Source organism: Mustela erminea, chromosome 1 (assembly GCF_009829155.1).
Source record: "Mustela erminea isolate mMusErm1 chromosome 1, mMusErm1.Pri, whole genome shotgun sequence".
NCBI classification, from domain to species: domain Eukaryota; kingdom Metazoa; phylum Chordata; class Mammalia; order Carnivora; family Mustelidae; genus Mustela; species Mustela erminea.
This window is the reverse complement of record NC_045614.1, coordinates 39150380-39177241: the sequence shown is the minus strand read 5'-3', so window position 1 is coordinate 39177241 and position 26862 is coordinate 39150380. Positions and strand designations below refer to the sequence as shown.

The following is a 26862-nucleotide window of genomic DNA, read 5'->3' as shown; positions in this document are numbered from 1 at the left end:
GCATTTTGTTTTCACAGGTTTATCAAAGTATAATGAAAGCAACATCAACTATTCAAATTAACTATCTTAAATTAGGGGGGTTATATTGCTGGAGATGTCTATGAGATTTTGTATTTATATTTAAAGGCTGGAGTAAAAACTGTAACACTTATTTTTTCTTTTTTGCTATAAACTATCCTCAAATTAAATGTCATTTTTAATTAAGTAGAACAAAGTAGGAAATAGGACAAGTAAACACATAAAGAATAAAAATGATTGTTATTTAAGGATTGCATTTTTAATTAACATGTCGATCACATAGTAAGCACTTTTTGTTTTTTTATGTCAGAGTTTCATAACCATAGTGCCCAACATGTTTCAAAGTGTGTAGCTTTTATTGGATATATCTTTTATTGTATGATTAAACAATGCGAGTTAAACATACACATGGATGCTATTAAGCAATTCTGTGCAATATGTAATGTTTTTCAAAAAGCTATAAATATTTTCTCGTTAAATCATTTGTACCAACAATAACAAAAGTTGACTGGGTTAATATTGAGCTGAGGTATGGTTTTCTGTTAGTAAGTTTTTCCTTGCTTCTCCTAAGACTCTACCTCTGGCCTTGTATATTTGCATTCTTAGGCTCTATTGAAGGATATGTCTGTTTTCAGCAGTCGTTTAAATTAACAAAAGAATTGTGATATTTCCTAAACAAATATATTTATACTTCAGCACGTCCAGTGCCCACATTAAGAAAGTGAAGGGAGAATATAGCAGATGTGACAACTTCTTTTGAATGCAGCTTCCTCTTTGCAGCCAGTCTTATTGTGCTGTTTATTTAGTTTTCATGTTTTACTTAAGACTAAAACTCAATTTTGAAATGTTATTCTTGTAAGACGCCACATCACAAAAAAGTATGTGTATTCAGATAACGTTAGTTGTTCTCATACCGATTACATTTCAGTGAGTATGCCAAGAATATTTACAGGGCATTGCAGGAGTTCTGTCTTTTAAAAATAATTTTAGGCACACGTTAATAAAATTTAAATAGATTGCAGGCTGTCAGAAAATAGTATAAATTTTGTTTATGATTCAGTTACTTTAAGGTACTTACATTAAAGAAACTCATTTAACCCCTGACTGAAGAGCATTAAGAGGGGAGGGAAGCCCTCCAAAGAGCTCCCACTGCCCTTTGCTCTCCTGATAATCTTAAATTACTACAATTTAATTGCAACTTCAAGGCATTGAGCCTGAGCTATTTCTGTGGGGCTGAGAAAGGGTTTTGAGAGCATAGCTAGATTTGCACAGGTGGCATTTTTGTTTTTCAAAAAAAATGTTTTTGCTAAGGGCTCTTTCTTTTCCTTTCTTATCCTGTTAGGTGTCCTCCTCCTTTTATAGAATTCAGTCATAGTAAATGCCATTTTTTGCTAAGCCAGCCTTTTTTTTTCCCCTATTTTTTTTGGACCTAATGTGTATAAAGGTCTCAAGCAAGTAGAGGTTTGTTTTCTAAAGAAAATAACCTTATGAGAGGCATCTGCTGACTAGACATGAGCCAACATATACTTTTACTATTTGCAGGGGATTTTTTTTTTTCCTTTGGTTGATGGTAGTAATCCCACCAGGTGATCAAATACTGAATTTGTGAATCAAGCCAGCAAGCCACGTAAGTTTGCATTTGGGCCTGTGTATTTCCTAAATGATCTTTCTCGTGACTACTTACACTGGTCTGTAGGCCACTTTGCCATAATGCATGCTGTCCAAGGAGCCATCTTAAACCGATTTTAAAAAATACTTCTCTTCCATGGTACTCAGATGAATTAAGGTTAGAGGTGCCAAAAGCTGGAACATCGGCAGGCCATGAGATGAAACAAAATTCCTGAAACAGGGGAAAACCTGGCCAAATATGGGGTATCCTATGCATGACAGTTGTTTTTTGTTTTTTTTAAAACCCCCCTCTCCCCTGGGACATACATAGTTTATTTCAATGTGCATGTGATGATGTGGTTAATGGAAATTAAGCCTATTTGGCTGGTGTCGCCAACCTAAAAATAAATGTTGCAAGGAATGTTTGATTTCAAGAAGTGTTTTGGTTTTTCATCCTATAGATAATATTCTTACAATTATGACTACAAGGCTGGGATTCCGGAAAGAGGAAGTACAGTGGCGTGAAGTGCATGACAGTCGGGAGAGACAATTAGTGTTCTTTGTTTCTTTAATAAGTTATTCTTATTAATTACAGTCAGTTGGTGTTAAGGCATTTTTCGGGTTGCATTTAGAAGCCAGTTCCCATTCAGGGGAGGGTTGTGCCAGGAGCTATCTGCTTTCCCTCATGCTCTTATACCCAGTCATGAGACCTATGGACCAAATTAGCTGTGGATGTCTCTGCAAGGCTTGTTTTTCTTTTTGAAACCCCTTGAGGGCAGTTTTTAATATATGCCCTGCCTTGTGCACAACAGGTGTTTGTTTGGTAGTTATTTTACGGGATTTAAAGTGAGAAAAACATCTCCTACCTCGCCAGCCCCTGGGAGAGAGAACTGACTGAGAGAGACACCGTGGTACCTGAGCAAGTGTGGATGGGCTTTTCCTGAAGGCTCTCCACCAGCTGTGCTATTTAAAGAAGGTGGGGGAGGGGGCTCAATTTCGTGCCTTGATATTTGCAATTAAGTTGTAGTAATTCAAGATTGCTGAGATAGTGCAAAGGGCAGTGGGGACTTTTTAGTGGTCTTCTCTTGACGCTTAAAGCTGCTCAGTCATGGGGTTAAATTAGTTTCTTCAATCTGAGTACTTAAAGTAACTAAATCGTAAACAAAATTTATATTAGTTCCTGACAACTAATAATCTATTTAAATTACATTAAAGTATCTAGGCAAAAATTTAATTAAAGACAGAAGTACTGTCAAGCCCTGTAAATATCTTGACAGGTCTACTCAAATGGAACTGATATCACGAAATATTTACATATGTCTGGTGTGTTCGGGAACATCTCGGCAGTGCCTGTGCAAAGCTAATTGCACTTTCTTTCCAAATCACATTTTTAATAAAATAGTTTCTTTTCTTTTTTTTTTTTTTAAAAGGAACATGAATACATACAAAATTGTGTTCAAATGTTGTGTTTACTATTTAGTTCTCTCTCCTTAGGAGCACTCTGATGGGTCTATTTCCTCCAGCTGCTGCTAATTCAGACAAGCGGCTGAAATGGAGGGATCGCCAACTAGAAAACTCATGTCATTTTGTTTTATTTCAACAGTTTGTAGATAGCAGAGGTTAGTGTGTTATGGGACAATTTGCTGAGGGGGAAAAATGGGTATAACATTGGCATTGTGAGGTTCCTATTTAAATTAATTAAATAGAATAGATTTACTTAGGAGGGGACAAAGGTTTTTCCTCCTGATTTTTGTATTTGGATACATGTTTATTTCTCAGTAGTAAGTTGGGTGGACATCTACATTTTGCTAGATTACTTGATTTTCGCTGATACTGTGATCAGCTGTATTTACTAGGACCCTGAATAATATTTCTACATCAGGCTCAAAAACTGAATTCCTGAGGTTTCTTTTTTCTCCCTTCCAGCTCTGCATTTGAGTCATAATGTGATTTTTCTCCGCTCCAGGTTTCCTGTCTGTGAATTAGGGGTAGTATTTTAAGGTATGTTCTCCGTGCTTAGTGATCTAATGGCACAGGTGCTGTGTTATTACTCAGATTCTTTAAGATATTCTTGTTGCTTTCCGACATTGACCACAGCTCTTGTGGGGGAGGATGTGGTATGTGTTTTGCCTCTTTCTCCTCCTGTCCCAGAGCCCGAGTTGGTGATGCCTGATCAGAGGTGTTGGCAGCCTCCTCTCCTGGGGACAGGTGAGCACAGAGATGGAACACAGATGCTCCCATGTGAAGTGGAAGGAAGTTGCAGTTGGTCCTAATTCAACATGTGGCAAAGAGGGGGCTTTGCTCACCTGCTTCCAGGTCATTGTGTGTGTTTGTGTATGTGTCAGAGAATTTTATGAAAACACAGATTCTTGGATCGGAATTTTTGCTGACTGATGAGAGAATGCGTTTTAAACAAACTTCTCCTGGTAATTCTGAAGCATACTAAACAGAGGACTGTGGACCAAGTGATTTGTACTGCTAGAGATTCCGGAACTGAAATCTTTATCTTCTTTTGGATTTTTCTGGTGAATTTTTTGTTTTATCTTGAGGCCTGTATTATTTTTAATGAGTTCGGATTTCCATTAACAATCAAAACTGGTGGTTTTCTAAGTATGTATGAATATGGGAATCACGGCGGAGCTCTGGTTCCTGACACACACATAGCTGCTCTGCTCCAGGGTGTGCTGTATCTGGGGTGGGGCCAGGGTTTGCATTTGGAAAAAGCTCCCCACGTGATTCTGATACCCACCAGAGTGGGAGAACTGGACCCCTCCATTGTCAGAGTTGGACGAAAGCCTGCAACTCTCCCAAAGGATTTGACTTCACTGTTTGGACCTCATGAAATCTGAGAGGCGTGCAGGCTCCCTTTTGAGTCAGGCACCAAAAGAAACATAGATACGTAGAGAAATAGAGGCAGAACATGGGCGTTGCAGTTCCACAGAGTGGTGGGAACAAGCTGGAACATCAGTAGCTTTCGCCAAGTACCAGACGTTTCCTTTCACATTATGCCCTTTTTGCGTCCATGTTTCCAATGGGCGTTGTCATGCTGTAGCTACCAATTAGTGTCAGATGGCTTTCTGAAGTCTTTTTTTTTTTTTTTCTTCTGAGTATTTCATCTTAATTTTAAAATCTGAACTGTTTACTCATTAGAGTAACCCTGCTGGCACAAGTATTTCGATTTCCTTAGGCATCTTGGGACATTCCCTACCATTGTATGTGATGGGGTCTGGAGGAATATTGATGAAAATAGCTTAGCCAACAATGCCACACAAATAAAGCAGAGTTCTAAGAAGAATGCATCCTACAAGATTAGGAGATAAAGGAAGATAAAATGCTAAGAAGGCTTGTTTAAGTATTCAGGACTTCAGCTAAAGATCTAACCACTAAGATCAAAAGAGTTTTTAAAATAAAAGTTGTACAGGCATTTTTTTTGGGTCTGTATTAGTAACAGTGCCTTTTGAAGTTACTAAAGTGTTTATCTAAAATGCCCTCACCTAAATTTAAAAAAAAAAAAAAAAAAAGAAAAATTCCATTTGACTTTGGGTGTGGCTTAGTTTTAACAGACACCAAAAAGTTGGCAATTGTGTTTATGTTTAGAACCTCACAGTTGCTTGTCTCTAGGTTCGGGAGGCATTTGGAATATCCCTGTAATACAGAGTTCTTTTATTGCTGTTTGGACCCCGAAGTACTTTTTCAAAAAATCGCTGATAGGTCAAGTTTTACAACTAGCTGTCTCTACCCTTGAGTAAAGGGTTTCCATAAAGGATAAATGGAACTGATTGAAAAAAAAAAAAAAATAGATGGTGCCGAGGAAGAGGACATGTAGTATTACCACTGTCCCTGGTTGATGAAATCTACAGCGTGATGTTAAATCGTTCCTCCTTGTTTGTTAAGAGGATGTTAATCATTTCATTAAGAAAGGTTAAGTAATTAACTGATTTAGCATTAGGGAATCAATGACAGACCTTTTTAGTGATGTATTATAGAAATTTTCTAATAGAAAGTTTGCCCTATTTAATTGCTTGGAAAGAAGCTAGCGGGACCTTGGGAAGGTGGGGGTGGGGCATGTGTTCCGGGCAACTGTAAATAACTTTGTGGAGAAACTAGTCTATTAAAATAGAAAATTGTTCACTTTCAGGTTTTCTTTTATGACCTGCATCAGGCATGTTGTTGCAGACCTGCTGTTTTGCATGCCTCCTCTGGGTTTAGGAAGGGTTCAACTGCTTAAATGTGTTCGTGTTATTTTCTAAATAATGGCTTTTGTTGCAGTAGGATGCATGTTGACAGTAAATGCACAGTCGTAACTTGGGTAAGCTTACAACAAATTCTTCTACTTGTAGGAGCAAGCCATCTCCTTGCCGCTGACTGGGGGTGCTTCTCCCTTTTGTCTCACTGTCCTTAAGGCGACTGCCGCACAAGGCTCAAATATGCCTGCCGGGATGGGGATGGGGTGGGGGGGTTGGGTGGGATAAACTCTCCATCTGGCCAAAATTTACTTTTCTCTTAGACCCTTTTGTCCCCGAATCATCCACAAGGTGTGGTTCTAGCTTATTCTCCGTGGGCACATAACTCACTTCAACTCAAAATCAGAAAGACGCGTTACGAGAGATCTGTTTTCTGTGTTCGTTTTTGTTTGTTTCTGTTAGGAAGCAGGACAGGCCCTTTTACTAACTCGAGCGATCCTCTGTGCCTTAGAGGTGACTTTCCTGTTGCAGGGGTACTGAGGGAGAACTCTTGAAGGTAGAAATAAAGCACTTTTGGAAGCACCGAACATGGGTTTTATATTGGGACGCAGCGCTTAGTGTTGTAGCAAGTGCCCCAATTGTTGAATTAAATGTGATGTCTTGACCTCAGACACTCCGATCTTTGAGTTGCGAATAACTTCCGATGAGAGAAATCTGGCAGAATTTACGAAGCCATTTCATTAAGACTGTGTACGACACCAGAAAGGTGCAATTCAGAGAATACCCCGGTGAGCCAGCCGCACACCTGCACCTCCCTTCAGAGAGGGCAGCTTTTGGGTCCAGGCGGATCGCCCTTCATCGCCCTCTGTCCCCGTGCCCTGGAGTTGACCTCTGCTCTCCGCTGGCCGTTTTTCATCCCCTGGATTTCTTCATGCTTTTAATACATATGCATGTATTCCCCGAAATAGAGGCTTTTCTTATGCATCTTCAGGTGTGTATTGAAGGTATACTACTGTATGCAATCTTCAGCAACTGCTTTTTTTCTTTCCTCTTTTTTTTGGTTTAGTAGATTTCATAAAATTCATCCACGTGGGTACATGTAGCTGTGGTTCATTCATTCATTTTCCCGCTTGAACCTTTTGAGGTGCAGAATAGTATTTGAGACTAGTTCTTTGCATTTAAACCCAGCCGCATTCTTCAATATTATATATTAAAAATTGAGGATTAAGGTGAAACTAGCAGTCCTGACTCGAACTTCGTAATTTGTTCATTTGCCAGTGGTTTTTTTTTTTTTTTTTTTTTTTTGCGGGGGAGTTGGGGGAGCCGGAGGGAGGATTTTAAAATCAAACATTTACCAGGGAACTTGATTTAAAAAAAAAGAATAATATATCAAGTGGTTGATCTCTTACATTTAAGGAAAAAAAAAAACAGGCTAGGCATTCATTTGAAGGAGCCTAGCCATTTTCTCATTCTTATTTAAAGACTTGGCTTAGAACTTAGCAGTTACATATGCAGGGTAGCAAGTTAAAAAGCGATGTTTAATTAACAGGCGCTTTATACTTCTGTATCCTTGTTATGATATAGCACCTTGTTCTTCAGTGTAGAAAGTGATTTCTGCATATTTTAAAGGACTGGCATCTTTATGGTAAGAAAGCCATATAAATAAAGATATACTCAGATGAAAATCGGAACATGTTTTTAAAATAGTGTGTGTCTACTTTCAGCTCTGTTATCAAACTTGCTGCATAAGCCGGAGTTGATGCTCTGTGATTATGCTAATGACCAAAGGAATCAATGATGCGCGACTAGATGAAATCAGTGGTATCACCAGAGAGAGTTATCAGTTTTTTTGTCATTAAATATTAGTGATAAATAATACACTGTTCATTTCGAGTAGATGGAACATATTTAATTCTGATGTACAGAGTTTCGATTTAGTCAGGCTTATTGCAGAGTGAAAGGATCATCTTTTGTAATTTAAGGGGAAAGATAAAAGGCGTTTGTGTTTGTGTGGCTAACGGACTTGGGTCATAGAAATGTTTACTTTGACTGGCCAGGGAAGGCTGGGAAAAGTTTTTCTTTTCTCCTAGACAACTTGGATATTTTTACTGATGTTTTATTAGGAATATCAGATACTCAGTAAATAGCGTAAATGACCAGAGATGTTAAACAAAATGAGTCTAAAGGTAGATAGTGTTTCCCCGAAGAATGGAGGAAAAGTATAACAAAGGGAGAATGTTTGGACAACGCTCTTTTTAGCAGACTGGTGTGTTAAACAGGGACCATCAGGGTCCGTGTTACCATCAAACAATGGCTTTAATTTTTTAAAAATTGAGTTTTTCATAACAAAGTTGTACTTGGTGATGGTTTATTTAAAGAGAAGTTAATACTTCAAACTGAGCATCTTTTTCCAGGTCGCTGAAACCTTGTGGGAAAACACTGCTACTGCCTTCTTTGTTGCACAGGCGTTTCTAAAGCAGTTCTCCCTCAAAGGCCTGCCTTGCTGGATGGAATTCAGCAGGTGTTTACTACTGTACAGTGGTACCAGGTGACAGGAGAGAAAATCAAGGAATAATTAGCTGTGGTTTATAGGACATAAAGAGAGAGTGATTGAAGTCAGTAAAAGCAGGAAATCAGATTGAAGGCTGCTGTGATGTTAGTTTTTAAAAATGCATTGACAGAATGATTCCCTTGAAAGCAGACTACCACCCTGGCTTGTGCTGACTGTGTTCTGCCATTTTCCTGTCTGCCGTCCTGTCCACCCATGTTGGCTTTTACCAGCAATACCATCTGGTCTTCCAGCAGTGGCCTTCTCTGTGGTAAGGCAGGCCAATTGGGTCAACTTTTGTGATCTGGCAGATGTCCACTGGGAGCTCAGATCAGGCCAGGCTCATTTCTATGTGTGTCCAAAGCCAAGATTTCAACTTGGTGAAAGGCTGTGGAATTTATTTCCCAAAGTGCTGCCCAAACTCTGTTCTTCTTTTCTTCAACTGCCTCCTTGGGCTGAGATGATTGCTTAATGCCCTTAATTATGCTGGATCCCTCTGTATTTTTGAACACCTGTGCATAATTCAGATCATGGGTGGTCACAGAGCCTGGCTCACCAAACAGCTTCTCTTTCCGAATGGGAAAATCCCAAGGAGCCTGACCATGCCCCATGTGCGAGGAGGCTGAGAAGAGATTTAAAGAGGATGGAATGTTTCCCTTGAATTTCCACTATTCCCTATAAAATATCCTTAGTTCTCACATCAGGGAGGGTCCTAGGATGAATACCTCAGAAATCATGTTTAATAAAGTCTTCCTACATTGCTGGTGGGAGTACATCATTGTCATAGCCACTTTGGAAGATGGTTTGGTGGTTTCTTATGAAACTGAACATATTCTTTCCATATGATCCAACAGTTGCCCTACTTGGTATTTACCCAAAGGAGTTGAGAACTTACGTCCAATTAAAAACCTGCACATAAATGTTTCTAGCTGCTTTATTCATGATCACCAGAATTAGGAAGCAGCCTAGATGTCGCTCAATTTGTGAATGGGTAAATACCAACCGCGGTACAGCTAGACAGTGGAATATTCAGCACTAAGAAGCAATGAGGACATCTGGGCAGGTTCTGTCAGTGGAGCCTGTGACTCTTGATCTTGGGGTTGCGAGTTTGAGTCACCCCTCCCTCCCAACTGGGCATAGAGAGTCCTTAGGAGAAAAAAAAAAAAAGAGGAGGAGGAAATGAGCTGTCAAGCCATGAAAAGACATGGAGGAATTTTAAGAGCATATCATGGTGGGAAAGAAACAAATGTAAAGAGGGTGCTTACTGTCAGTCTCCAACTGTAGTGCATTCTGCAGGAGGTGGAACTGTGGCAGCAGTACATGTATCAGTGGTTGTTGCCAGGGGCTGGGGAGAGAGAGATGAATAGAGCACAGGGGATTTGCAGGGTAGTGAAAATATTCTGTGTGATACTATAATGGTGGATGCATGTCATGATACATTTGTCCAGACTTCTAGAATGTACAGCACTGGGAGTCAACCATAATGTTGTCATGTAAACTGTGGGCTTTGGGGGATCACGCCATGTCATTGCAGATCCCTCAGGAGTAACAGCTGTGCCACTCTGGTGTGGGATGTTGATAACAGGAGAGGCTGGGCGTGAGTGGGGCCGGGGGATATGGGAAATCCTTTAATTTCCCTCTAGAGCATACACCGCGCTAAAAAACGAAGTCTTAAAAAAAATTCCTGGGTTTTAAGATATCCATATGCTTATCTTAAAATATATATACAGCCCTTTGTCCACTTTACCCGTGCCAAATGAACATTAACATTTCTTGTGAGAACAATGAAGTAGGCAGGGCCGATTTGCTTTTGAGATGGGGTATTAGTGTGGGAACTTTCTTGGCTCCCCTAATCCCCAGAGTGGGATCCTTTGAGCATGATAGAGTCCTCAATGATGACCTGATCCAGGCCACCCCTTGTCTAACAGGAGGCTTTGATTCAGAGAGGGAAACTGACTCTTGCTGCTTAAGGTAGCCACTGAGATGGAATGCAGCCCTGCTACCTGTGATAATATCCATACCTGTACTGACACATTTATGTAGATGTGATCGGATAGATTTAAGCACGTGCATTCCTGTGTATCTATATTTTAAAAAACAAAATTATAGATAATACTCTATATGTTTATTTACATGCATTTATTTTAATCTCTATCAAGAGCATTTTTTCTGTATCATAGTCCCTTTTTTGTTAAAGATTTTTAAAAATTAAAAAAAATTTTTTTAAGATTTTTTAAAGATTTTATGTATTTGACAGAGAAAGAGATCACAGGTATGCAGAGAGGGAGGGAGAGCCTGACGTGGGGCTCGATCCCAGGACCCTGAGATCCTGACCTGAGCCGAAGGCAGAGGATCAATCCACTGAGCCACCCAGGCGCCCCAAGATTTTTGTTTTTAATTAATTTGACAGCGAGCACAAGCAAAGGGAGAGGCAGAGGGAGAAGGAAAAGCAGACTCTCCGCTGAGCAGGGAATATAACTCAAGATTCAGTCCTGGGACCCTGGGATCACAACCAAAGGCAGACTCCCAACCGACTGAGCCACCCAGACGCCCCTGTATCATGTTAGTAACTACTTGCTCTTAAAGTATATGCATGTATATTTTCTTCCCCTGCAGAGAAACCCTTTTCAAAGATAGCACCGTAAGGACCAAATTGTTTCTGATGTTTGTATTGTAAATACGAGGTTTTTCTTGGGATTCATGTGTTACACCTGGGTGCTTTCATACTGTTGTGTGTCTGTATGGTTGGGAGGTTTACCTTTTATTGTGGAAAACAGAGGATAGGTCAAGGATTAGGAACTGAGTTTTAGGTGAGTGCTTTTGATTTTTACAGCCCCTTGAGGTCAGAATGTATGCTGTCCTGTCATCCCTCCCTTAGACCCAGTAGCAACATCGGTGTCTTTTCCATGGGTTCTGACAATGATATTGAGCATATTTTGCCTTGTAGGTTGGATCATGTATTGGGCGTGACATGAAGAAATGCTTGATTTGTGCATTAAATATCAATTTTTGAGAATCTAGGACATACCAGCCAGGAGGTCACATACAGTGTAAATAGCCCATGAAACAAGTTATCTATTTATCTATCTATCTATTTAAAAAAAAAATCAAAGTAAACTCTGTCTTATGAGACTTTTGCAAATTCAAAGAATAAAAATGTGGGGGTGGACCAGCTGTCCAATTTGTGGGGCCCAGTACAAAATTAAAATGTGGGGTTCCTTGTTAAATATTAAGAGTTTTTGGAGGGTGATAGCAGAGCACTAGACCAAGTTCAGGGCCCTCCTGAGCGAGGGGCCCTGTGTGGCTGCACTTGTTACATACCCGTGAGGTTGGCTCTGTTTGGGGTTTACAAACTGTCTCTCAGGGCTTTGCTTCTTGCACCCAGATTTTCTCCCCTGCAAAACAGGAGGACCGGCTGGGACAGGCGTGGCTGGCTGAGGCCCTCCTCTGCCATTAGCACTCGGCGCTCTTGACTTTGTCTCCGTTACTGAATCCAGATTGGGCTCAGGTTTTTGTTTTTGTTTAGTTTCAAGTTTGTATTTAAATTCCAGTTATTAACAGAGAGTGTAATATTCATTTCAGGGGGCTCATTTGAAAGCACATTCCTCTCCGTGGGCTGGAAGGGCTGCTGAGTGTCGAATACTGGCCATCTTCTGGGGTCGGTGTTCTCTGTATGCATTTTGCAGGGGCCGGTGAGGGAGGCTAATCCTGGTCGTGCTTGCTCTTTCTTTTATTCATCTGTAGCCCTTTTTCCAGGATCTTGCCCGTACCTTCTGTCTCTATGACCTTTCCTTTTCTTGTCACCTGCCCTTGGCTTCGTTCTGAAGGGGCCTGCTGGACCCAGAATCTGAAGGTGGCCTCAGAAAAGAGCTTCTGCTGTTTTCCTCCTTTTATCCCAAACTCATTTATTAAACAAGCAGTTTTATCTCAAGGGCCCCTGGTTGGTTTCTTGCTTTTAGGAATTAGAAGCTCATGAGGCCGCGTGTCACAGAGGCGTGGTTGGCCCAAGCTGCACGAGAAGCAAAAATTATCTTCTGGGATGTTCTCCCTCTGCACTGGGCAGTCGGAACATTCTCGTTGATGAAGGTGAGCTTCCCAAAGGTGGTTCAGATCCAACGCTGTTTGAAGAAAATAATGTTTGTTTGTTTGGTTTTTTTCTTTGTAGAAGTAGTACTAAGTTTTAGAATGGTAACATAATTGAATGATTCTGGAATATTTCGCCTTGGGCCAGGTAGGCCAGGTAGTTTTTTTCTGTCCAGAAGTACGCACTGATTCTCTTTCCTTTGGTGGCTTCGGACCCCAAGCAGGTGGCTGAGTCCTTGAGGCTGTTCATCTTAGTGGTAGTGATAGTGGCTGGTGTGCAGACTGACGGGAGGCGCAAATGAGCGAATGTATGTAACGTGCTTAACAGAGAGCTTCCAGCTTGTCCTAAGCACTTGGTTTTTGGTGACTGTTTCTTATTAACAGGAATGAGCCCTATTACTGGATTTGTGTGTTGTGAGAACAAGATGTTAGAAGTTCGAACCCTCCTTTCCCTGTAGAATGCGTGGTGGCGAAGTGGGGAGGCCCCAACAAGCTCTCTCTCGTGTTTTCTTACTTCGTCCACTGTCCCCCATGTGTTTCTCCCCGCAGCCTCTTCTCTCCCTCCCCCTGCACCCAGCAGGGGGATTCTTGGAGGCACGATGGCATCCAGCCATTCTGGGGGCACTCGGAGGGTTCGGCAGTGGTGTTTAGGCCAGACAGGAGCCTGGAGAGAAGGTGTGTGCGTGCTTTCTGGGGAGGTAGTGATGACTTTGTTAGGAGCATCCCTGAGGCAAGACTGGAGGGGGTACTTCTCGTGTCTCTGTGGGCTTTCCAGGAAGCTCGAGATTGCTGGAAGCAGGTCGGCACCCGTGTCTGCCCACCACCTTCAAGAAGAGACTCTTTCGGAATTGGTTAAGGACACTGTGGTGCTTTTTCCATAGAGAAGAGCATCGACTCTCCCCCCCCCCACCTCCGCCGCTCCACCCCCTACAGATCTGCTACTGAAGGAGGAAAGGAGAAACGATAAGGTCCGGTCAGCGTGTGATCCCCTGTCGGGCTGCGCTGCCTCCGACCGCTCAGGCTGCGGACCCCAGAGCGTTCCTATCCCGCTGGCTAGCAGATTGCCCATGGAAACCGGCTTTTTACAACCACCTTAATCTTCCACTGCGGGGACTGGAAGTGATACTGTGGCTGGGTCGAACGTTAGACTGCACGAGGGTTTTATATAGTCAGGTTTGGGATTTGAATGTGTTTACGTAGTCTGTCTGTATTATTTTTCCCTGGCTGGGCATCTGCTGTTCAGTTCCTGGGGGAACAAGAGAGCTGCTCAGGACGGCTCACCGTTTGCAAACCGGTTATTACCTTGTGATCCGTGTACAGCTTTCAATGTCTCTATTTCCCTACCCCGGCAGGGCAGGTGGAGAAGGAACTGGCGGTGCGCTCGGCAGGCTGGGGAGAGAGACCTCACATTTGCTAACGGGAACTGCCCACGGCGGTGAGGGCCTATGTCAGGTGTGCTATTTCCCGCCCACTTAGCTACATCCAGGCTGAGTGTATGTGGAATGAATTGATCAGAGTTTATAACTGTCTGCATCGTGGCTATGGAGAGGCTGTGGGTATTCGTGTACCTGCATATCTGTTAGCTGTTACATACGGTAGGTAGAGGATTTAGTCACTTCGGTGACCATCACGGAGGGAATGCACGCATGCATTGCTTGCGTGTTCAGTCATTCGCTTGTTTATCTCTTCCTCATTCGTTTGCCTCTTTGCTCCTTTATTCATTTACTGACTCAGTGTTACTGCTGGGCTAGGAGGCGCTAGTTCCGATGGCCCCATTCCCACCCCACTCCCGGCTTGTTTTTGGACATTCTCAGTTAGATGTTCTGATACAACATCATTTAGACCTCCAAATGTTGTTATTCACAGAGATGGTTGTCAACAAACCTGTGAGATTCATCTAGTTCCACCTTTTGTTTACTAAATATATGGCGCCCAGAAGCCGATGACTCATCTGTACACATAGTTACAATTTATGTAACAAACCCGGCTTTCAGTTACATTTTGACTACCAGCACTATACTAGGTAGCACACCAAGTATAAGCAGCCGCCTTTTCTTTCTAGCCTGAGTACTTAATTAAGACCTGACAGATTGATTTTTCCATTAGGCCAGAAGGCAGGTGTCATCTTGAGCAATTCTTGATTTGAATTTCTTATTAAGAGTCTGTTTAGCTTCCCCCTCCCCCACCAAATATGTGTATTTGATGAAGACTCTCTTTTACACAGTAAATTGTATGCCATGAATTGGTAGCAACCAAAGTAAAATATTGTAATTATTTCCTTTAAAAAAGGTACTGAACTGAATTGCTCTGATGCCTGAGATCTTCTTGGTGTCTCCAGGGAAAGCTGTCCTTTAAGTAATGTGGAGTGTCAGTGTGAAGTTCATAAAGCTGTCATTGCTCATGTTTTTTTAGTCCTGATGCCCTGTCAGGGACAGAGTGACAGAGACATTGGTGTCCGCAGCTCCTAACCCCTTGTTGGATCATTGGATTTCATTTCTTCCCTGTTTTCAATGTTCCTCCTCCCCAGATGGCATAGAATTAACGTCCCCAAAGGACTGTTAACCCGTTTATTGAAATAGAAAGTCCCACATATAAATTAAAACTGCTAAAGCCAGTGAACTCTCGTGATAAAGAGTTTCATCAATGCTAAGGACATCGTCCAAGTGTGCGACACTAGTTCCCAGTGTCCCTGGATTTTGATCCAGTGCAGGGATGGGTGTCTGTCACATGGTGGCTTGGTTGAGAGCAGGAACTCCGGCATTCTGCAAACTTGGACTTAAAGAGGTTTTTAACACTCTCTGAGTGACTTAAAGCCTGTTCACCTTTCTAATTTACCTTCATTTTCCTTAAGTGTGTATGTCTGTGTATGTACATGTGTAAAAGGGCATAATGATAGAACTTACTTCGTTTGTTACGTGGATTAAATGCGAGACTCCCCACAGAATGTGATGCATGTCCCTGGCCAATGTAGTGTTAGTTCTTATGTAATCTTAGGCTTATGAATATTAGGATTATGATTATTCCACCGGTTTTGGTTAAAAGTCATATCGAATAGTTAAGATGGTTAAAAGATGTGAACTTGGCAAAGATCACTGAAAAACCGGAAGGAGACGTAACTCTCAGATGGGGAGTGAGTTGGAACGTCAGGTTAATTACCTTGTTGTTGTGTTTTGGGGTTTGTGTTGATGGCATTGGTTTTGTCTCTTGACTTTTAAATAAGCTCCTAAAATATGGTTTTGTGGGGTGTTTTTATTTGCTTCTGAAGTTGGTGCAGGTGCAGATAACAGGAAGTGAAACCCTAGGCGGCCCGAGGGAGCCTCATTCAAATCGTGCCAAACAGGTCTAATATACAAGTGTTATCACCTTACTGATAATCTGGCATGCTGTGGGTATTCCATGTGCCATGCGTATTACAGAGAGTGAAGTCATACAGCAGCTTGGCACCAACTTGCCCGGCTCCCAAGGAAGGAGGAGAGAGGAGAGCCCTCATTCTTAGAGAGGGTGTTAAAGCGCACCTTCCCTTCTCCAGAAGCATGGGATTGCTGGTGTGGTTTTGTCCATTGGCATTTCTCGTTATCTTTAAGGCTGTACCTTTTTTGTGCTGGGAAGGTATCTTTAAGATTTTATTTACTTATTTAATTTTGAGAGAGAGAAAGAGAGCGAGCTCGAGCGGAGGGGAGGAGCAGATGGAGAAGGATAAGTGGACTCTGTGTTGAGCGCAGAGCTGGACGTGGGGCTCGATCTCCCGATCCCCGAGATCACGACCTGAGTCCAAACCAGGAGCTGGATGCTCAGCTGACTGAGCCACCCAGGCGCCCCTGGAAGGTATCTTTGATAAAGTGGGTCAGTGTCCTGTCTCTGGAGTTAAAAGAGTTTACTTTGGGTTTGAGAGTGTATTACAGATTGCTCCATATTCTGACATGGAGAACAATGTGAAAATTGAAGACCCGTGGCTAGAATACTGAGTTTTCCAAATTTTTGATTGTTTGGATAGCCCATTGGTTATATCTGAAGAAAGTTGTCTTTAAGGCTTAATTTGGTTCTTTGTCCTAGAGGGCTTAGTGAGAGACCACGATTGTCTTGTCAGTGTAGCAGGGAACGTTTCTCTCTATCCTTGGCTGAATCCTTGTTTTTTTTTTTTTTTTTTTTTTAAAGATTTTATCTATTTATTTGACAGAGATGACAAGCAGGCAGAGAGGCAGACAGAGAGAGGAGGAAGCAGGCTCCCTGCCGAGCAGAGAGCCTGATGTGGGGCTCGATCCCAGGACTCTGGGACCATGACCTGAGCCAAAGGCAGAGGCTTTAACCCACTGAGCCACGCAGGTGCCCCTGAGTCCTTGTTCTTGCATGTACAGAGCCCACAAACTAGCATGAGATTGGATACAGCTTGCCTATCATAGTGGCCCATCCGGCAGGAGCCACTCCATAGGTACTTCTTTGTTGAACCAGAAGTAGGCCATGTAGGTACATGTGAGATGCCCATCTATTTCCTGCTTTCGGTAAGGGAGCATCTCAAATAATTTGTCCAGCCCCATGGAGCAGTCAGAGCCTTTTCAGTCACGCTGGGTCCTCATGTGGCTGGAAATTTTTTTTTTTTCTTGTTTTGGTTGATTGTTCTCAGTCGTTCTCTGGACGGACATGATCACACAGAGACACACACTCTTCTTCCTGGTTTGTTCCCACCTCATTTTGCATGACCAACCTGGCTCCTCCTCCTTTTTTTTTTTTTTTTTAAATTATGTAAACTCCACACCCTACATGGGACTTGAACTCAAGACTATGAGATCAGGAGTCAAATGCTCTACCAGCTGAGCTACCCAGGCGCCCCAAGCCTGACTCTGTCATTAATCTCCCTAACCTCACTTCACTCACATCCCATATTTTCCAGAAAAAGCTCACCAAAGGCACAATTCTTCTTTCCCCACTGCTCCTACAGGGAAGGGTGTGATTGGGGATGGGATGGGGGAATGACTTGGATGGAGGCAATGCCAACTAAAAGAAGGAAAAATAAAAGACAAAGGGATGTGTCTAGAAGGTCCAGATTGAATGTCTTGGGGCCCATAAGTCATTCTGCTCCTTCCTATTTGGAGAAAACTGAAGACCCAACTCTGGCAATAGAAAAACCAAATTATTCCTTTACTGACATACATGATCTCTGAACCAGAAAGGGCAAGATTTAGTCTTAGTGTGCTCTCTTAGTGTTTGGGTTTTCTTGGGTATGGACTTCTTGGCTTCAGTTTGCTCTTCTGTAAAATGGTTTGTTGATAGTGATATGAACCTGTTAGGGCGGGTTTGATGATAATTCATGTAAAGCCCAATGTCTGGCATATCTTAAACCTTCAATAAAGGGTAGACAGTATTAATGCCTATCATTCTAATGGCTGGAGGCAGCGGTTTCATGGTGCCTACTCAAGAATTTAACACATAGTGTAGTGGATACTGATTCAGACAGTTTGGTTCAAAGCCTCAGCCTTGCCACTTACTTATGAGCCATGTGGCCTTGGACGAGTTATTCAACATTGTGTGGTTCAGTTTTCTAACTCATAAAATGGTATGGGGGTACCTATCATATAAGGCTGATGGTGAGAATTCGATCAGTTAATGCATGTAATTCACTTAGAATGGCAGAGAGTTTAGAACTCTCTGGGGGAGAGGGGGAGAGGGGCTCTGGGGAGCCCTCAGTAAGTAAATCAGAGGAGCTGTTGTGGTGCCCTGATTGTGCCCATAATGATGATTGTTACCCCTTTCCCATCCAGCCAGGAACAGCCATTGAGAAGACTCACATAGAACTCCTTCTCATCTTAACATTTCCTGACAGCCTGGGGGCAGACACCAAAAACTGAGACTTGGTTGGAGAGCCTTGGTTTAAAACTCAAATTTTCATCATCAGGCCTGAACATTTGGCCCTTTTTCCTCTTTGTCTAGGATGAAGACACATGGAAGTAGTTTGTAGCAGTTGGGTATCAGGCCTTGGCTTTGCCAATGGAAGATGAAAAACATTTACTTGCTACTTGCCATAACTTATTTGTATTTTCATTGTTTCTTTCTCCATACCCCCAGGAGAAAGAAAAAATGAAACTGAAGCAGACTACATCTCTGTGATTGCCTATGTTAACGGGATAGTGGATGGAAAGACTTCACAAGGCATATACTGGTGCTGGAAGACGAGGACTTGAATGGAATAGAATTTGATTTGTGGGGAATGTATATGGAGCCGCATGGAAGGGGCTAGTTAGCAGATGCCAGCTCAGCACTCTAGAGCACTGTTAATACTTTCTGTGCATAATTCATTCCATCCCCACAACAACCTTAGGAAGAAGGTGCTTTCATTTCCATTTTATAGATGAGAAAACTGAGCAGTAGAGAGGTTAAGAACCTGCCCAGAATCACATAGCTAGATCTTCCCTATTTTATATGAAATACCGGAGAGAATCCAAACAGGTCATGGTGGCAGGGGTCCTTGGCTGCCGTCTGGTTCATCTGGCTTGTTTTTTTGTTTTTGGTAACAGCTTTCTTGAAATAGAATTCATATTCACAAATTCACTGATTTATAGTATATTCACTTGTGATTTTTAATATATTCACAGAGTTGTATAACCATGGCCCGAAATTCAATTTTAGAACGTTTTCACCATGCACAAAAGAAATGGGATATTCCTTAACATTAACTACTCCCCCTGCCCATTTCATGCTGAGCCCCTCAGCACGAGCAACTACTAATCTATTTTTTTCCCCTGTAGATTTGTCTATTCTGGACACTTCATATCACTAGAGTTATACAACCTGTGGCCTTTTGTGTCTGGCTGCTTTCACTTAGCATAATGTTTCTTGAGATTTATCCATGTTGCAGCATGAATCAGTGTGTAAAACTTTTTATGGCCAAGTAATATTCCATTGGGTGGATGTATTGCATTTTGTTTACTTATTCATCCATTGATGAACACTTATTTGGCTTTTTGCTTTATTTTTAATTTATTATTTTACTTCTACATTAACCTTACCCTCAATGTGGGGGTTGAACTCATGACCCTGAGATCAAGAGTCATAGCTGAGCCAGCTGAGCCAGCTGGGTGTCCCTGATTTTTTCCTTTGATGATTAAGATTACTGTGAGCATTCACATACAAGTTACTATGTTGACGTATGTTTTCAGTTCCTTTGAGTACTTACCTAGGTTTAGAATTGCTGCATGGTATAGTACCTTCTTTGTTTAACCCTTTGAGGAATTGCCAAACTGTTTTTTCAAAGTCGCCACACCATTTTACATTCCCACTGGCAATGTAGGAGTGTTGTAATTTCTCCACACCTTCCCAAACGTTTGTTATTTGTCTTCATTTTTAACTCTCTTGTTTGTAAAATTAGGGAATTGAGTTTTAATGACTTGGTTCAAGTATCACACCTGGTGTTATGGGCCTGGGTCTTCTCTAGGTATGCAAGTTATAAGGATGAAAAACATGGTCTTTATTGTGCAAGCTCACTTACTGGTGGGGAGTTGGACACATAATCACAATGTACAGTGAGAGTGGCCATGTGGTGACAAGGTTTAATGGGAGTACTTAGAAACCTATATCAAACTTCAAGAAACAGAAGATTACTTAGTGTCTCATAAACTGAAAAGTCTGTTACTGGTCAGCTTCAGGTACATATGAATCCAGGTGCTAAAACTGTTTTGTCAGAGGGCTGGCTACCTCTTTCTCTTGTCCTTGTTGTCTCATTGACTCCTTCCTTTTCTTTTCTTTTTTTTTTTTTAAGATTTTATTTATTTATTGGACACAGTCAGAGCACAAGCAGAGGGAGCACCTGGCAGAGGGAGAGGGAGAAGCAGGCTCCCCACTGAGCAGAGACCCTGATGTGGGACTCGATCCTAGGACCCTGGGATTATGACCTGAGCTGAAGGCTTCGCTTATCTGACTGAGCCACCCAGGCGTCTTTGGCTCCTTCATTCTTAACCATCTCATTTATTTTTTGAGAGCATGGTTACTGGCAGAATAGGCGTATACTCTATCATGTAAGCATCTCCAACAGAACAGGAGTTTTTCTTTGACTATAGTTCTAGCAAGGGGCTTTCATAACTTTCCCATTGGCTCAGTAGGTAAATGTAACAGCCTTTTACCCAATTGGAAACAGTGTTCTGATTGGTTATCCTTGCTTCATTTACTTCCCTGGGGGTTAGTGTGGGGAGGATCAGTCCCAGTTAGACTACAGGAACTGGGAATGGGCAAGAGAATGGGCAAGGCATTATACAAAGGGAAAATCAAAGTTCTGTTTATGGAAGAATAAGAAGTGAAGTTTGCCAGGTAAAACCAGCAGCTGTTCCCTCTACTCGTGAGGAAGGTTTTATTCACCCATTACAGAAATCCTTAAACAGTATGGGAATGCTTGAGCTGATTTAATTGAAGTTCAGCCTTAGGGTGGACGTTGGGCATAACTTGAATCCGTTGGTTGAGTTCTTAGTTATTCTCCATCCTTGCCTTGGAGGCAAGATGACTGCTACAAGATCCACACTTGATCTTAGCCAAAAGGCCGAGAAGCGATGACTGCTACAAGATCCAGAGGAAGAGAGGCCATCTGGTCCTGTTGCCATCCTTTAAGAGTGAGGAACTGCCTGGCCGGGAGCTCCCCTGCACACTTGGCAGGGCTCTGCTAGCTTAGCCTTAACTTCCCACTTCCATGATCAGATACGTGTCATTCCTTGATTGGCTTAGCCTGGATTTCTAAACCAATCAGATCTTCATTCAGGCCCAGCTCTTGGGGTCAGGGTAGGGCCAGCTTTCCCCGAGGCTGCTGAGCGCTGTGGGAAAAAGGTGCATGAGTCAGATAAAGCTTCCCTTCAGGAGGAACATGGGAATGGAGGTTGAGGATTCATTTGGCAACACCAAGCTGACTTTGCCTTAAAGAAATAGAGGTTTCCAAGGAGACACTGGTGTGGGAAGCAGACGTTTCAGGCCAAGGGAATAGCATGGGCAAAGCCATTCTTTGCCAACATTGCATATAAAATTGAAGGGATCTTGATTATCTGTACCTTTTATTAAACGAATAAAGAACTTAAAGAGCAGAAAGAAAGAGGCAGGATTGGCACTTCCTTTCCTTCTCCCTCTTCTGTGGAGGTGAAATGGTGGTTGAATGTGACTGGTCAGCCTGAGACATCTCTCCGTATTGTGTGCCTCACAGCAGAGTGAGCCAAGCAAAAGCATTTCTTTTATTTTTTATAGCTTTTGGCTCATAACTTTATAAAAATAGCTTTAAGAACCATGGGAGTGGGGTCAGTATTTTGTGCTGTGTGCAATGATTTGGGGACATAGCAGACTTTTTGCTTTCTTAAAATAATTAGATGTTTTTTCAGGGAAAGTTTTAAGTTGACCATTGGAGATGTGGAAGATAATATGGAGGCAAGCTTACATGTAGTGTTTTTTTTCCCCCAAACACATCTCATACTATTTTCAGTTTTTCTGCCCTCATCTGTGTAGTAAGGTAGTAATTGCCCCATTATTTGTTCAGAAGGATGCTTTTGTGAAGTACCCAACTTTGAGAATGATTTTCTCAATAATGGTGATTTCCTAAAATTTCTGGTATATACCCCAGTTGTAAGAAAAGAATTATATTAATTTTTAAAAAGATTTGTTTTAGAAAGACAGAGTGCATACAAGTAAAGAGGGTGGAAGGAGCAAGGGGGAGAGAGAGAGAGAGAGAGAGAGAATTCTCAAGCAGACTCCTCACTGAGTACACAGCCCACGACAGGGCTTGATCCCAAGATGCTGAAATTGTGACCTGAGCTGAAATCAAGAGATGGCCACTTAACTGAGTGAGCCACCCAGGTACCCCAAGAATTACATTAATGTTTTTAGTATATTTAAATCTCATTTTTCCCCATTTATACTCAGGTGAGATGAAACAGTTTCATTTCCTGCTGGTTGTCATTTAGCGTTATACCATGAATGCGTTTTGTATCATTATTCTCTAAGCATGACTTTTAAAGATCGCTGCAATCCATTCTGTTTATAGTGTACCATCATTTCTTTAACCATTCTCTTTCTGTTGGGTATTTACACTGTTTCCAGTCTTTTGGTGCTATACGTAATGGTGCAGTGAACATTCTAGTATATGAATTTATTTGCATCTCTCATTATTTCCTTAGGACAAATTCTGCAAGTGGATTTTTTGGAACAAAGGATGTCAAACACTGACGTTCTCTTGGCTGGGTCACCAGTTGGTTTTCTGTAAGAGGCTGCGGCAGTTTCCACCTCGTTGCACCAGGGCCCACTGTGAATAAACTAACCCTCTTCTCTTATTACTGATGGTTTTCTAGGTGAAAGAGGGATTGGGATTCTGGTAGTATGCTGTTCTTTCAGAACTAATGAAACTGTGTTTTCTACACCCTTTGGTTTTTGGCTATTTGTAGCACTTTGTGAATTTCCTGTGTGTACTATATACAGTTAAAAAATAGGTTGTACATGTCAATGTATTGGCTTAGGAGGGATCTTTTTATGATGTGGATTTCCATATTTTTCTTTTCCTTTTATATGTTGTATGTAAAGTGTTTTTTGAGGGGGGTGTAATTACCCCATCTCTGTGTTCTTCATATTTTCATTATGCCTTTTCAGTACTTCTGGGACTTAGATTTTTTCTACCCAAAACATTTTTTTTCCTTACAGCCACTTTACAGCGTCTTCATTCCCCTCCTCCTCTTCTTTTTCCTATTTCTCTTCCTTAAAGAAAAGTCTCAGTCTGTCTTAATTTTGTTTCAATGTATGGGGTGAGGCAAGGATTTGACTAGATTGTCAGAAAGAGAAGTAACTTACGATTCTAGGGTTATTTATTGGAACAGTACTTACACATTATTGATTTAAAACGTTGTAGTGTACTCTCAGTTTTAATGTAAGTTAAGGCTTGTTTCTGTGTTGTCACTGTTTCACAGAGAAGCAATATTATATAGCAGTTGTGTGTTGGGCTACATAGCTTGGACTGTGGTATTAGATCTCACCACCGTAAAGGCTTTGTGGCCTTGGGCAAGTCACTGTGCAGCTGCAAGCCATCATGTTCTCATCTGAAGATGGTGACGATTGTGGAACCATCTAATGGAGATGCTGTGGGGAATAGCATGGTGGCTGTTTGTCTTAGTTTGCCCGGGACAGTCCTGTCAAGAATCCTGCCTAGTTTAGCATTTGTCTCAGATTTTTCATTTTATAGTGAAGTATTATTTTAAGTAGACCTTTACTTTATAAGCTCTTTCTATCTCTGCATGGTCTTCCCTTGTCATGTGTGAGATGTGTAGTGTAGTCTCCTCTGAAAGATGATGACCAAGCCCTTTGTTTTCTCCTATCCCTTGGCAAGCAGACCATCGTTGGCACCTCTGTTTCCAGGAATGTGTGCTGTGGGGTGAGTGGCTAGGAGTCCATACTGCCATCTGGTTGGTGGAGGTCAGGGGAAACACCGGACATTTCAGGTTAGTTTACATCAAATAGATGGAAAATGAAGTCTGGTCAGTCATGCTGCAAAGTGTAGGGAAGTAGTCTGAGTGGCCTTGCTATGGTAGGTTCCATATATTTTCTTTATTTATTAAAAGATATAAATTGATATTCATTTTTAGTATTTGGTAAAGTTTAAAAAAGTGTTTTGTAATAAATACTGCTGGCACTAATGAGCTTTAAATAATGAGAACTTTTTCAGTGAAATATTACATGATTTTTCCCCCCTATTTTGAAGAACATGAACCAGGAGCATTACTTCCATTTTTTTAAAAAAGATTTTATTTATCTGTTTGTCAGACATACATCACAAGCAGGCAGAGAGGCAAAAGCAGGCTCCCCGCTGAGCAGAGAGCCCGATGTGGGGCTTGATCCCAGGACCTTGAGATCATGACCTGAGCCAAAGTCAGAGGCTTAACACACTGAGCCACCCCGGCGCCCCCCAAGTTTTTTTTTTTTGGGGGGGGTACCATCCACAGGGAGTCCTAGTAAAAACACTGAATGTCAAAAAATCAGGAAATCGTTTACTGAAGAAGTACTGCATCTTTTGCAATGTTAGTACTTGCTTTAAGAAGCTTTGCCCACACACAGCTGTACAATGTGCATTTGTATTTCACTCAGTGAAGCATGACTTTTCATTTAGATCAAAGGACTGTTTTTCCTACACTAATATCACTCATGCTGGAGTCCAGGGTTGTTTTTTAAATTTTTTTTTTCAGGTTTTCTTTAGCACCTATAAAAAGTGCATTGATAACAACTAATGCTGTTGTGCCGCTAATAGAACTCCTTTATGATTAGTAATCGGTACTAGTCCCACATCTGTTGCTTCATACAGAAAATCGGTACCACTGGTTGCTTCATACAGAAAATCAGTTAAGCTAATTCCAATGTTTGGTACTTTTTCCCTCTCCAACTGATTGAATTAAAATAGAGCTCTTGGAATTTCATTCTGTTGAAGCTAAAACATCTAACATTGTTATAGATGACATTATAAATTCTGTGAAAAATTTAATCCTAAAGATAAATTTGCTTTTACAGTAATATAAATCCGGATTCTGGAGGAGGACTTACTGGGGTTAAAAGCTATTTTTGCTAGATAAGGAGACCTGTGGAACAAATAGGAACTTGAAAGTGATTGTGGTGAATATTTATTTCATAATTGTGTCCAAATGTATGTCTCCTGAATAGAAGCCATAGATACACCGTGTATAAGTAGTTTATGTATACACAGCTAACCAAATTATAAAAATTCTGTGTTGAGGCTCATATTGGATATAAATAAATATGCAAGCTGTCAGATTTTAGAATTGTTTGAGACTTTGAGAAACAACTTTGTAAATCTGTGTAAGTGTTCCATTGTGGTATTATAATTTGTAAAGGAGTGGTCTAATTTTTGGTTGCATTTTGTTGAGAATCATTTCATTTGGGAATATTAATAACTCAATGAAATATACACATATGTTTTGGAAAATATTAGCAAATTACACATGGGGTGAAAAGGATTGCAAATAGGGGCACCTGGGTGGCTCAGTGGGTTAAGCCTCTGCTTTCCGCTCTGGTCATGATCTCGGGGTCCTGGGATTGAGCCCCACATTGGACTCTCTGCTCAGCAGGTAGCCTGCTTCCCCCTGCCTCTCTGCCTGCTTGTGATCTCTCTCTCTCTCTGTCAAATAAATAAATAAAATCTTAAAGAAAAAGAAAAAAGAAAAAGATTGCAAATTGAACAGCACTGTAATTTTTATCCCCGCAAGGGGTAGGAAATAACCGAACAGATTAAATAATAATGCTCAAAAAGTGAGTAAGTTTTAATTTTGAAATTCTTTAACCATGCTTTATTGTATTTTCTTAGTAGGAGATGGAGCTCTTAATTTAAATCAAATAATGTGAGTTCTGCATAGAAATAAAATGAAATTGATAGAGCTGCAGTTTTGCAGTATCTGTATTTGACCAAACAGTTCAAGGAATCGTAAAGCAAATTTGTTTATTTAGTGAGTTTTGTTTTGTAGAAACATTACTCAAAAGAAAGTACTCAGAATGGAGCTAAAAAGATGATCTGAGAAGATAGTTGGGCTAAAATATTCTAACATTTCAATACAAAATAATAAAATTAAGAATATCCTCAACTGAGCGGAATTTGTTGTAACTGATAGCTATGTTAGCACCTGTAGAGAATATATTTTTTAATATTATGGACCAGAGTTAACTGCTATTTGAAGATGCCAGAAATTCATACCAAATAATCATAAAACATAACTTTTTATAAATTTTATAAAAATGATAAAAATACCAAGACCAACATTTTTTCTAAAATGCTTCTAGAAACTTTTTGGTGATGTGGTTAAAAAAAAAAAGGCATTTTCAGCCAAGAAACTGATTAACGTACAGGAACATCTACTAAGAAAATTATTGTTTATGTTATTATTAATGTTAATCAGTTACAAAAGAATCGAAGTTAGGATGAAAAATGAGTTGGTAATTCTATAAAACACTTAGCATATAGTAAGTCCTCACATGTTAGCTATCTTTTAAACTGTCGTCAATATTCTTAAATTTTCATTGATTTTTCTACCTCGTTCTTAGCCAGTTCCATGGTGTTTTAATTATTCTGCTTTATATAATATGTAATATTAACTATTTCATAATCCTTATTCTCTAAAAATTATTTTTTTCCTTAAAAAATTTTTTTAAACCACCTTTTGAATATTTTGTTAACAAAAATTTCCTTTTGCATTTTGATTGAAATGCACAATAACTAAGTTATCTCAGAAGGACTGATATCTTTTCTGTACATCCTGGAAGTTAATAATACTTTTGTTTAAGTATTTCTTCTTATTTCATATGAAAATTTTGTAGTTATATGTAGTTATATATATTTGTAGTTATATAGCAGGCCTGTTGCTTTTGCCTACAAAAGAAAGACATATCATTAATATATCTTGCTGATTATTTTTGTTATGT

The 26862-nt window shown here is 40.8% G+C and overlaps 2 protein-coding genes across 3 annotated transcripts in view; both read left to right on the top strand.

Annotated features, from left to right (window-relative positions):
- FOXP1 (forkhead box P1) overlaps window positions 1-26862 on the top strand; it is a 579941-nt gene that overhangs the window by 1597 nt on the left and 551482 nt on the right. The window lies entirely within an intron of this gene.
- Window positions 1-26862, top strand: part of EIF4E3 (eukaryotic translation initiation factor 4E family member 3) — a 187176-nt gene that overhangs the window by 136119 nt on the left and 24195 nt on the right. Inside the window, exon 8 of one of the 2 annotated variants that reach the window (XM_032359645.1) lies at window positions 1561-5487. The exons of the other annotated variant lie outside the window; for it this stretch is intronic. The gene's annotated coding sequence lies outside the window, so the exon portion shown is untranslated. Of the gene's footprint in view, window positions 1-1560; window positions 5488-26862 lie in introns of those variants that run through there. 2 annotated transcript variants of the gene reach the window in all.